At 41.1% G+C, this 13318-nt stretch overlaps 1 pseudogene; it reads right to left on the bottom strand.

The window, feature by feature from the left end:
- Positions 1–6202: 6202 nt before the first annotated feature.
- LOC123512305 overlaps positions 6203–13318 on the bottom strand; it is a 28714-nt pseudogene continuing 21598 nt past the window's right edge.

Genomic DNA, 13318 nt, shown 5'->3' with positions numbered 1-13318 from the left:
ATACCGAGAACTTCCTTGGCATGTTTGCAAATATGAGTATATACCTTACACACACACACACACACACACACACTCCCGGTAGCTCAGTGGTTAGAGCGCTGGCTTCACAAGCCAGAAGATCGGGGTTCGATTCTCCGGCCGGGTGGAGATATTTGGGTGTGTCTCCTTTCACGTGTAGCCCCTGTTCACCTAGCAGCGAGTAGGTACGGGATGTAAATCGAGGAGTTGTGTCCTGGTGTGTGCCTGGTTTCAGGCCTATCCGAAGATCGGAATAATGAGCTCTGAGCTCGTTCCGTAGGGTAACGTCTGGCTGTCTCGTCAGAGACTGCAGCAGATCAAACAGTGAAACACACACCGCGTAGTGTAGTGGTTAGCACGCTCGACTCACAATCGAGAGGCCCGGGTTCGAGTCCCGGTAAGCGGCGAGGCAAATGGGCAAGCCTCTTAGAATGTGTGACTCCTGTTCACCTAGCAGTAAATAGTTACGGGATGTAACTCGAGGGGTTGTGGCCTCGCTTTCCCGGTTTGTGTTGTGTATTGATGCGGTCTCAGTCCTACCCGAAGATCGGTCTATGAGCTCTGAGCTCGCTCCGTAATGGGAAGACTGGCTGGGTGACCAGCACACGACTGAGAAGGTGAATTACACACACACACACACACATACACACAAGTACCCCAACAATGCCAGCAACACAATAACAAGACGTCAACATCACCCCACCCAGCGATGGCAAAGGAGAAAGGGAAAACACGAATAATAACTACCAACAGAGGTCTTTCTAAGGGCACTGGACAAGCGTACATCCAACCAGACAGCCAGCCAACCAACCAGCTTTCTAGCATTGTGTCCTGGCAAGGTTATCTCAAGTGGCAGGGACGTTGCATCATCGAGAATAGAAGAGGAAAGTTTGATTTTATTGGTTTGAGTCATTTGTGTGTTACTGTTGCCCTGGCGTCAGATTTAAAATTAACTGCCTCTTCATGAATGATAAGGACGTATCTCAAGTGGCAGGGACGTTGCATCATCGAGAATAGAAGAGGAAAGTTTCATTTTATTGGTTTGAGTCATTTGTCTGTTACTGTTGCCCTGGCGTCAGATTTAAAGTTAACTTCCTCTTCATGAATGATAAGGACGTTGCATCAGACTGAGACGTATCCACAAATCATACAGATTAGACAGAAAAGGTGGAATATTGATCTGTCACATGATTTTAATTGTTGTCCTAGCGGATCAAAGTTAACTATCCTTTCATGTTTCATAGGTATATCTTCACACTCACACGTCACACATTCATGATTCAAAGGTTACCGAGAGCAAAGAGGAAAGATAGATTACTAATTTGTCATATGTCTGTAACTGTTATACTGGTCGGTTTAAAGTTAACTATACTGACTCAAAGGTACCTTCAGACTCACACCACTCTCGTTATTCACAGTACCTTTAAACTCACACACCATCAATTCATGATCATCAGGTCATCATAAGAGGAAATTATATCATTGTTTTTAGGCATGTATCTGGAACAGTTGTGTTATGGTTGGGATTAAATTAGTGGGCAATGTATTCACACTTTTCTTCTTTCCCTTTCATGGTATTAAAGCATCTCAAGTAGAAGTGGAAGGTTAGACTACTACTTTGAGCTATGTGTCTGTAACTATTGTTCCGTCCCGGTGTTGAATTTACTTACCCTCTACGCCTTCGGTTCAAGGTAGAAGAGGAAAGTTTTTACAGCATACTAGTTTGAACAAGTCTGTATCAGTTTCTCTCTCTCTCTCTCTCTCTCTCTCTCTCTCTCTCTCTCTCTCTCTCTCTCTCTCTCTCTCTCTCTTTCCTGCACCATACTCCATAGAATTATAGAATTCGTTATTGAAAAAGAGAGAAACCTTTCACTAGAATCTGATAAAACAATTAGAATCATGAAATCAATCTTAGAAAACGTTAATAACGTCTACTACCGCTTGTTGACATATCAGGATCACAAAGTATATTCTTAAAACCACAATAACTTACAACAGAACTTGATAAAAATCTTAAAATCATGAAACCATAATAAAAAATAAAAAATAAAAAAACGCTAATAACTTATAATGCTAACTGTTAACATATCAAAATCATACACAAAACTCGTGAAGTCTTAACAACTAACTTCAACTAGAATCTGGTAAAACTATCAGTATCACGAAGAGTACACGTAAGCAACACATTTCCACATGTTAACCTATCCCGATACTAGAGGAAAGCACCATTGGAAAGTCCCACCAACATCAGCTGCAGACTGTTAGATTAGTAGAGATAACACCCCGTGAGATTTTAGTCCGCATTCAGAAACGCTTTGCTCTCTAAAATCAACGAGCCGTGTGTTATGTCTAGCACAATTCTCAGTCCAAACGTAGCTAGTTTCGTAACAATTTCTATTCATTGTGTCTTAAGGAACCACCCGGATTTTGAGAGTAATGAGGTGCGTGCGCAAGTGTTTCATAATATGGACCTTGAAAGCAATGGATAGACAGTCGCAGTCGCAGGGCACAGTTCGGGTGTTGTGGGGTGAGCAAGATTGCTCTATCATACTGGCGTCTGTCTCCGTATCACTGCCTCGCTAACCGAGAGAATAGGGAGCTACGCTTGATTCTTTTTTTTTTTTTTTTTTTGTTTCCTTTTAGAGTTTGTTTCATCATTTAACTATCAATTTAAGGTTTCGTTTTAAGAGATTTATATAGAAAAGGACGGTTTCTCTCTCTCTCTCTCTCTCTCTCTCTCTCTCTCTCTCTCTCTCTCTCTCTCTCTCTCTCTCTCTCTCTCTCTCTCTCTCTCTCTGTGTGTGTGTGTGTGTGTGTGTGTGTGTGTGTGTGTGTGTTTATCGTTTGTCTATTTCATCCTTACCATTCAGTTTCTGGTTGTCTCATGAAATATACATAAAAAGATATGATCTATGATTTTGTGTGGGTGTATCTTTTTTAACTGTTTTTTTTTTTTTTTCTTTTCTCCTTTAAGTACCCTCTTGTAAAACTTTTCAATTATCAATAACTGAATTTCCTGAGATAGGAATGTACTCTCACTCTCACTCTCACTTTCTTATTTCACACACACACACACACACACACACACACACACACACACACACACACACACACACACACACACACACACACACACTTTTCCATCATTCACTCATTTTTTTTCATTATTCATATTAATCCATAAGGTAGAAAAACCAAGATCAAGAATAAAAAGCAAAAACAAATTTTAGGACAAGTGTAAAATGAAAATTCTTATTAATTGTCTCTTACAAACAACTAAATAAATAAGAGAGAGAGAGAGAGAGAGAGAGAGAGAGAGAGAGAGAGAGAGAGAGAGAGAGAGAGAGAGAGAGAGAGAGAGAGAGAGAAAGAATTTATTTGTTCGTGTTTTTATAGCATTCATTTCCAGTTATTTTTTTCTTCCTCTGGCACAGAAACACAAGGTCACAATTGAGATGTTTCTGGGAAGACAGGCAAGCTCTTGAGTTCAACCTGCCTTGAAATGTGACCTGATTATGTATTATGAGAGAGAGAGAGAGAGAGAGAGAGAGAGAGAGAGAGAGAGAGAGAGAGAGAGAGAGTGTGTTAACCGAAACCGCTCTTATCCTTTTGCCTTTGCTTTATCTTCTCTCTCTCTCTCTCTCTCTCTCTCTCTCTCTCTCTCTCTCATTGTTCGCACAGAAAACAGCGGGAAAAAACTGTGGAAGCGCAGAAAGGGTCAACGCTTCCCCAGCTAACTTAAGGGCAATCTCCTTACAATAAATGCGACTCTCCCGCCTACAAGCTGTCTTCTGTCAACGCTCACCTCTCCGTCCCTTGCAATTGCCCCTCTCTGCTAGCCTAGACTCTGCTTTCCCGCACTTCCACCACTAAGCTTGTATTCATTCGCTTCGTTCTCTCTTCGCAAATTTTTTCTAAGACTACAGAGGTGATTTGCCTCGTTCTCAAGAATGGTTTTCGTGCTCATAATCTAGAGGTTTTAATATTGTTGGTAGAACAGTAATATTGTTCTCATAAACCCGTGTGACGTCAGCTAGTTGTGCCTTTTCAATGTAATGGATGAGCGACACAAGTGTATTACAGAATATAATCATTACTACTACTACTACTACTACTACTACTACTACTACTACTACTATTACTACTATTGCTAGTAGTAGTAGTACTATTACTACTACTACTACTATTACTACTACTACTATACTGTCACTACTGCCACTACTATTACCACTACCACTGCTACCACTGCTACTACTACTGCTACTACTACTGCTGCTGCTGCTGCTACCACCACTGCTGCCACCACCCACCACCACCACCACCACCACCACTGCTGCTGTGCTACTGCCACTGCTGCTGCCACCACCACCACCACCACCACCACCACTGCCACCACCACCACCACCACCACCACCACCACTGCTGCATTAGCACCAGTCCACCACCACCACTGCTTTACTGCTGCCACCACCACTGCCACCACCATTAGCACCGCTACACCACCACCACCACCACCACTGCTACTGCTGCCACTGCCACCACCACCACTGCACCACCACCACCACCACCACTTGCTGCTGCCACCACTGGCACCACCTGCTGCACAACCACCACCACCACCACCACAACAACCACCACCACCACCACCACTGCCACCACCACCACAACCACCACCACCACCACCACCACTGCACCACCACCACCACCACACCACCACTGCTGCCACCACCACCACCACCACTGCTGCTGCTGCCACCACCACCACCACCACCACCACCACCACCACCACCACCACACCACCACTGCTGCTGCTGCCACCACCACCACCACCACCACCACCACCACCACTGCTGCTGCCACCACTGCCACCACCACCACCACTGCTGCCACTGCTGCTGCTGCCACCACCACCACTGCTGCTGCTGCTGCTACAACTGCTGCTGCTGCTGCTGCTACTACTACTACTACTACTACTACTACTACTACTACTACTACTACTACTACTACTACTACGGAAGCTTGTTTTGTAACAGGAAAAAATAAACAGTTGTGAAAAGTGAGTGGATACGCATTATTATTATTATCATTATCATTATTATTATTATTATTATTATTATTATTATTATTATTATCATTATCATTTTTTCTATTTATTATCTATAGCGAAAATCCGTGTACGTTCCCCAGTCATACCATGGTTCTTATATTTCTAGTCTTGATGCATGAACAGCTTATTCTTAACGCCTAAAGTACGAGTATTTAGCAAAACACCCACTCATGTAATGGTGCTCGTATCTCTAGTGACAGTCTACACTTTCATCTATACATTCCCCAATTATGCCGGATCCTCTTTTCCAGTCCTCATATTCTAAATGGTCCTTTATTTCACCTATTCTTCACTCGACAAGTATCTTCATTCTCAATGTACAAACATCCCCTCTGTTACCCAATCCTTGGCTGACAAAATGTTGGAATCATTAACATAAGCCATCATGAATACTCGTACAAATTTGAATAAAACAGGGATCAGCAACAACACTCTTCAAGTTAGTTACCGACCTTATACTGAATGAATTACACACAACACAGATTGGATACAAAGATGAGAGACATCAAATGAATACATTTTTTTTTCCTTTTTTTTTTTTTTTTTTTTTCCTTTTATGCTGATGATTGTCTACAGTTTTCAGAAACTTTAGAAGAATAGAAAAATAACATTGATCGCCCTGAGGAATAAAAGTGAGAAATTTGGATTAAATTTGAATAGAGAGAAGTAACTTCATAATATCTAATAACAGTGAAAAAAAAAAAAAAAAACAGAAGGCATCGAGTATCTGGTGTTACAATCAGTTATAAGAAACTCTGCTTCCAAGAGCACAAGAAGAACATGGTAAAGAAAGCAGTCTAGCTTAACATATAGTATACATAATTGCAAAAAGCTTCAATGAAGTGTTGGTTGCATAAAACAAGTGCGATAAATTTCACTCAAAAGCATATTGACAGACTACAAAGCATAGAAAATGCAGTATATAGAATAAAATCAAGGGTCAGGAAGTATGCGAGAAACGGGTGTGTCATTGGTGGAGGTAATGAAGAGGCAAAGTGTAACGGAGTCACATAGTTAAAGACGTCGTACTTATAATTAATTCTCTAATTATTATTATATGTGTAAGTATAAATGTGATTATAAGTGTGGCACCCTAATACTCCACACGGGTGGGGCAGACATGATCACGCCAGCATACGTCACACGTGTGATGGATCTTTCCACAGCCTATTTAAGTGCCATTGATTTACTCAGTTGCATCTACATTATAAATTATCATATAAGTGATTTGCATGTTTACCCTTAATGTATTATATCTTAACATGTAATATTCATAAGTAACTTTTCCTTGCTTAATTCATGTAATCAGAAGACTCATGGATATATTCATGTATAGTGACAGTAGCAAACCCAGTCGTAATTCTAGTGTCAACATTTTTTTTTTTTTTAGGCACTCAGGTCTCCAAGAGCCGGGCTGAATAGAGTCTTGTGTCGGGTGTCAACGCGCTATCTCACAGGGCACAGGCTTGTCCGCTCCCGCTACATTCTTTTTCCCCCAGATACTCTGTCGCAAGACGTATTTAATCTTAAATACATATTATATGTAAATTTACGTTTACCTTCGATATCCACTTGAAAAACCACAGAAACACTCCCAAATGACATAACCTACAACAGGAAGGTAAGAACTAATTCATTCAAAACCCCGCCGGAACAAAGGGGATAAAATGGGTGACATGCACTAAAAACTATCTTGGGAAAATTTCTGACAATATTATAAGTATACCAGAAAGGCAAAGAAAGGAGCTAATAATCATAATTATATTATAAATTGTCATAAGTACAACAAATTATAGGAAGAAGTAAAAAAGAAATAGTTTATTATATCTCTAATGATTGGAAAAATGCAGTGGAGAATTGTCATAAGTACAACAAATTATAGGAAGAAGTAAAATAGAAATAGTTTACTATATCTCTAATGATTGGAAAAATGCAGTGGAGAATGTTGACCTATCATATAACAGTAACTTCAGCCATCTTGTTTGGGTAAGAACAAGTAACTTAATTCTTTGGGACACGCAAAGATTCACAGAAGACAGTAAATACCTGATTTGTGAAGCAGCAGTAGAAAACCTGGAACATTATATGAATTACAGAGGAAAAGATAATGAAAGGCGGGAAAGGTTGAAGTTGAAGAGACCCTACGTAAAATATGAGCAAAATTTTTGGAAGGTTATTGTTATATTTTATATTTTCAAGAGGCAGAGGAAGAAACTGGATAAGGAGATAGATAAATAGAAAATCCTCCAAGCAGATACAGAAACACACACACACACACACACACACACACACACACACACACACACACACACACACACACACACACCGAGAAGGCCAGGGTTTAAGTCCCCGGCGCGGCAAGGCATATGTCCGAACTTCTTAAAATGTGTAGTAGCCCCGGTTCACCTAGTAGCAAGTAGGTACGGGATGCGATTCGAGTGGTTGTGGCCTCGCTTTCCCGGTGTACGAAGTGTGGTGTGGTCTCAGTCCTATCCGGAAATCGGTCTGTGAGCTCTGAGCTCGCTCCGTAACGGGGAAGGCTGACTGGATGACCAGCAGCGACGTGAACACACACACACACACACACACACACACACACACACACACACACACACACACACAATATTCACTAAAGGAAACAGAGCTAAAACGACAGAAAGGGTGTTGTTACAAAGGCTACATCCTGAAACATGATCCTAAGGGCATGTCTACTGGAAGCCTGGCCGGATGAAGAGAGGAACTGAAAACCTGCAATATGATCACCAAAAGCCGCTCCCACGAGTATGATACAGGGGAGGTGCTGCAATGCTCTCTATGATGCAAAAGAATAGTGAATTTATCCTCATTCCTCTCATAGACTAAAATTTTGTCATTTCCTCATCTAGCCTCTCTCTCTCTCTCTCTCTCTCTCTCTCTCTCTCTCTCTCTCTCTCTCTCTCTCTCCACCACCTACGTAGTCTCTTATGATGCAAGAAAAGTCATCCATTTATCCTCATTCCTCTCCTTGTCTCTAACTCACACATTTCCACATTTAGCTACCTCTCTCCTTGGCTGGCCAACAACCTTTGTGTTCTCTCCTCTCCCGCTCCCTCTGACCCTCTCCCGATCATCTCGACACACCTCAAGGTCGCCCAGCTCTACGGTCTTGGCAACAAAACACAGCGAATCATTCAAATCATTGAACAATATGAACCAAATTTAAATGATAATCGAATGCTTCACTCGCTGCTTCCTGTAAACGTCTTGTAACACACACACACACACACACACACACACACACACAGTTTTCTATCCTTAAAACATTTTCCTTGAAATATTTATCTTTTCAATTCCACTTCACGTTTCAAAATCCCACTCCGGCGTCCCTATATCAATCAACATGCCATTAACAGTATCACCTCTACCACAATTTACAGTTATGTAGAGAGAGAGAGAGAGAGAGAGAGAGAGAGAGAGAGAGAGAGAGAGAGAGAGAGAGAATGCAGCTGATAGGTCGGTCCATTCCATCCCAGCAACAGATAATAACTCAACAAAATTCCACAAGACGCGAAATACCAGTCATCCTTCATCCAAACAACGTCAGTTCTGTATTCCACCGTGGCCCAGCATTTGGTTTTCGTCGTGTCCCTTTCAATCCAGAGGCAAAGGTCGATCAGAAACGTTGCTCTTATTACGGGAGCAACACTGTGCGTCTGCCGTCAGCAACAGGATGCCTCGCCACACATACACACACACACACACACACACACTACATTAATTCCCTGTTTCATTGTTTCACTCCCAGGAATTAGACTACACGTATTCTAGTCTCACACAACCATACATGCTTCAAGGTGAATGATACAAGGAGAGTTTAAGCAGTGTATCTGTAGACGCCAAATAGTGATACGTGGCAACTCACCCGGCTTATAATTGCATCTATGGAAGCAACACCCTGTTTTCCCTATATTGCAATAACCGAGGTGGTATTCGATGTATTAAGCCTCTGTGTGTGTCTGAGTAGCACAGGCAGGGGAGGATAACAGCCGTGAAGAGTTAGAGAGGACGCCTGACTTGATTACATAACTCTAAATTGGGAGTTGGGAAGTACAGACGAGCAGGTGGCGGAGCGTGATGAAGGTGGTAGTGGAAGCCATGCTAAACTTGCAGTATTATGCCCTCCATTCTAATCTCCAGACGAGATATGTATGATAGTTGACTGGAAAACACTGGTTACGTAACTTTTTTTCAGGACTGACGGTGACTGGTGGTGGGTGTAGGGAAAGATGAAAGTACAGTACTGCAACTTTCTTTTTCTATTCATTCAATCAAGTTCAAGACTAGACTAGGTAATTCACTTTATACTTATTCCTATTGAAGCACTGAGTTAAGTAACGGTTGTAGTATGCAGTGATAAATGTGTCAATGATGAAGTTATATCACTAAACTTTATTTTCATTCAGTCAAAGCTGGGTTGAAAAAAATATTTACATTAATTCCCAAGGTGGTAAATAAAACATTAACGAGTTAATAACGCTAAAAAATGTAAATTAAACTTTTACTAAAGTGAGAGGATTGAAGACATCATGTTTTGAAACTGCTCTCGCAAGGATTATTTCTAAAGGCCACCCAGATGATTAGGTGAGTTCTTTGTGGTTTTGCAGATTCATAATGCAGAAGTCTTGTTGAATTATCACTAGAATCGTGAAAACACTTGAAAATCACAATAATTTTCCTTAAAACACCACTATCACTAAATGCAAGAAAACACTTGAAAACTATGAGAAATTTCATTGGATCTTGGTAAACCATCACTGATTTATGAAAACACTTGAAAACTACAATAACTTCTACCAGAACCTATTGAATTACCTCTAAAAACATGAAAACACTTAATAGCTATCTGCATTTCCACTGAATCCCGCAAAAACAACACTAGATTCATGAAAATAACCATAAAAACCATACAATAACTTCCACCATAACCTGTTGAATTATCACTGAACTAGTGAAAAAAGCACACACTTGAAAACCACAATAACTTCCACAAGAACCTGTCGAAGTACTACAAAAACCATCAAAACCACGACTGAAAGCCACAATAACTTCCACAAGTGCCCATGAAAGGAAAAATAAGACAAGATCACATGCATTAACCAAGACCACGGAATCAACATCAAGCCAGGTAGCTACATTGTAAGAATTTATCTAGGTCAGTACATTAACCAGATCTTGTACAGTGCCAAGAGCAAGGTGAAGGAGAACACGAGAGGGGGAAAAAATAGATATCTATCTCTTGAACTTTGAGAGTGAATTAGAGGAGTCCGGGAAGTGTAACGGGTTCGTCTCTATCTCTCTCTCTCTCTCTCTCTCTCTCTGTTGCTAAGGAGAACGGTATCATAGCTAAGAGAGAGAGAGAGAGAGAGAGAGAGAGAGAGAGAGAGAGAGAGAGAGAGAGAGAGAGAGTTTAGCTATTTCTTGTCAATATAATAATTTAGCATTGCAGTTGTTTTAGCTATCACTGCTTCCCCACCCTCCTTCCTCTCTCTCTCTCTCTCTCTCTCTCTCTCTCTCTCTCTCCAATTATCACCACCCATCTAACAATCAATAGTTTCCTGGCACTATTTTCTTTCGGGGAAGCCTTCACTCCGTCAGTTCTCGCAGCAAACTTTCTATGCCCCAGCAGGACATGACGTGGTGGTGGTGGTGGTGGTGGTGATGTGTCAGTGAGTATGCACACACGACGGCTATGCCGGGTAATTTCACCAAGTAACCTTCATCACTACTTCCTCCACCTCTTCTTGCTCCTCACTCCCCCCACACTCCTCTTCTTCCTACTCTTCTACTCTTCTTTTATTTTCTAGTCCTACACTTCTTCTTCTTCTTCTTCTTCTTCTTTTTCTCCACCTCCTCTTCCTCCTTGTGTAAACGGTCTAATTCTCACTTATTTTTGTCAGTGCTCTCTCTCTCTCTCTCTCTCTCTCTCTCTCTCTCTCTCTCTCTCTCTCTCTCTCTGATTTTTGTTCCTCTCGTTTCTTTTTGTTTTCTTTTTCTTCTGGTTTCCATTATTTTTTCATGGTATCACTTTCATTACCGCTCTCTCTCTCTCTCTCTCTCTCTCTCTCTCTCTCTCTCTCTCTCTCTCTCTCTCTCTCTCTCTCTCTCTCTCTCTCTCTCTCTCTCTCTCTCTCTCTCTCTCTCTCTCTCTCTCTCTCTCTCTCTCTCTCTCTCTCTCTCTCTCTCTCTCTCTCTCTCTCTCTGAAGAAAAATACCAAATAAGAATTGTTTTTACTATTATCTTTTCATCAGTCAAGTGTGAACAAATATTATTGTCCTGTTTCCCTCCTTTCTCTTCCTCATCTCCTCCTCTTCCTCCTCCTCCTCTTCCTCTTCCTCCTCTTTCTCCTTCTCCTCTTCCTCCTCCCCCTTCCTCTGTCATTATCACACAATAATTTCCATCCTGTTTCACATCCTCCTCTTCTTTTTTTTTCATTGTTTACTCCTCCGCAGTTCCTTCTTCATCTCTCTCTCTCTCTCTCTCTCTCTATATATATATATATATATATATATATATATATATATATATATATATATATATATATATATATATATATATATATATATCACCCTTTTTCAACCCTCTCCTTCCATTTATTTCTCCCGCTTCTCCTCCTCTCCTTCCTGCTAATCCTCCACCTCTTTTTCCAAGTCTTCGCATGACAACACTTCTATCCAAAAGAGCGGGTAAAGATGACGGTGATAATGACAAATATAGCGACTGTTTGTATAGATTCCCGCCCCAGACCTCATTAAAACCTGACAGCTGATCTATCAAAGCGTAAACGAAAGTACCTCGCGGAGCTCACCTATAAAGGAACCTGTGCGTTTTTTTTATTCTTAATCTTTCTCATATACATCTACAAACACAATTAATAGTTATGAAAAATACTTTCGTGAAGAATATGGAGTGGCTGCTGATGGGAAAATAATAAATTAGTCAACAGGAAAAGTATTATCATTCTAGTTAGTTATCTTCCATAAAGTTTCATGCTTTTTAAGACATCTGAGAATATGAGAATTCTTACATCCGGGAAGTAAAACGATAATATTGATAGCCAGTGATAGAAACATAAACAGGTAAGGTAAAATTAATTGCATTATTTTCTTTACTCAAATTTTACTCCTCTCAACACACCTGTGAAAAAGAGAACACCCAGATCCGTGAATTAAAGGGGAATATTGATATCTGGTGATGGAAAATAAACAGGTGTGGTGTAATTAATCTCACGTCATTCAGTGCACCTTACAATTCGCACCACACCTCACACCTGCACCTGCATCCGTGAACTATTTTGGGACAAGAGCACAAGTAAGGCCAGTGAAAAGAATAATAAAGTAGAATAAAGTAATAATTATGAATCAGTTGTGATGAGTTTAGAGGCACTTATTTTCACATCACGAATCTCGCAACGCACCAAACACTTGGCCAGGGCAACACACCTGCACCCATAAACGTTTCAAGGACACACTGGTGCTAATGAGGCGTAGAGAAAATTCGTGGTTAGGTTTGAATTGGAAGATACATTAATATCTTATCCTGTCTTCACGCTGTCCAAGCAATCTATAAAACAACTTTGAATGCTATCAAAGTACGAGTAACAGCACACACCACACACCTGAATAGAGAAAAATTTTACGCAAACCTTTCAGTTTCTCTTTTCTCCATTCATCAACACAAACCTTATTTCTATATAGCTCTGAATATCACCTAAACAAGACCAACAGCAGCAAAGGTTGACACCTCTCACATCTGGGTAGAGACACCTATATCCGTAATCTATTTTGGGAGTGGAAAGAAGAAAGCAGAGCAGTGATTTATCTCTTCTGTGTGTACTACTTGTCTTCTCTCGCCCATCAATAACAGTCAGTCCCAATTCTGCCCAAACGGATGGTTTGGTTTGGGGTGGTGCGCAGCAGGTGTTCAAGGTTCACCAAGGAGGAGAAAGAGGAAGAGGAGGAGGAGGAGGAGGAGGAGGAGGAGGAGGAGGAGGAGGAGAAAGGGAACGGCAGGGACGCATCACCAAATCCTGTCACTTAGTTACTCACGCACTCATAAATTGACTCACTCACTCACACACATACACACTGATTCACTCACTTCCTCATTCCCTTAACTCACTCACTCACTCAATCACTCTCTTTCTCCATCACACA

This window comes from Portunus trituberculatus, chromosome 33 (assembly GCF_017591435.1).
Source record: "Portunus trituberculatus isolate SZX2019 chromosome 33, ASM1759143v1, whole genome shotgun sequence".
NCBI lineage: Eukaryota > Metazoa > Arthropoda > Malacostraca > Decapoda > Portunidae > Portunus > Portunus trituberculatus.
The sequence above is the reverse complement of the archived record's forward strand: the minus strand, read 5'-3'. Positions and strand labels throughout refer to the sequence as shown.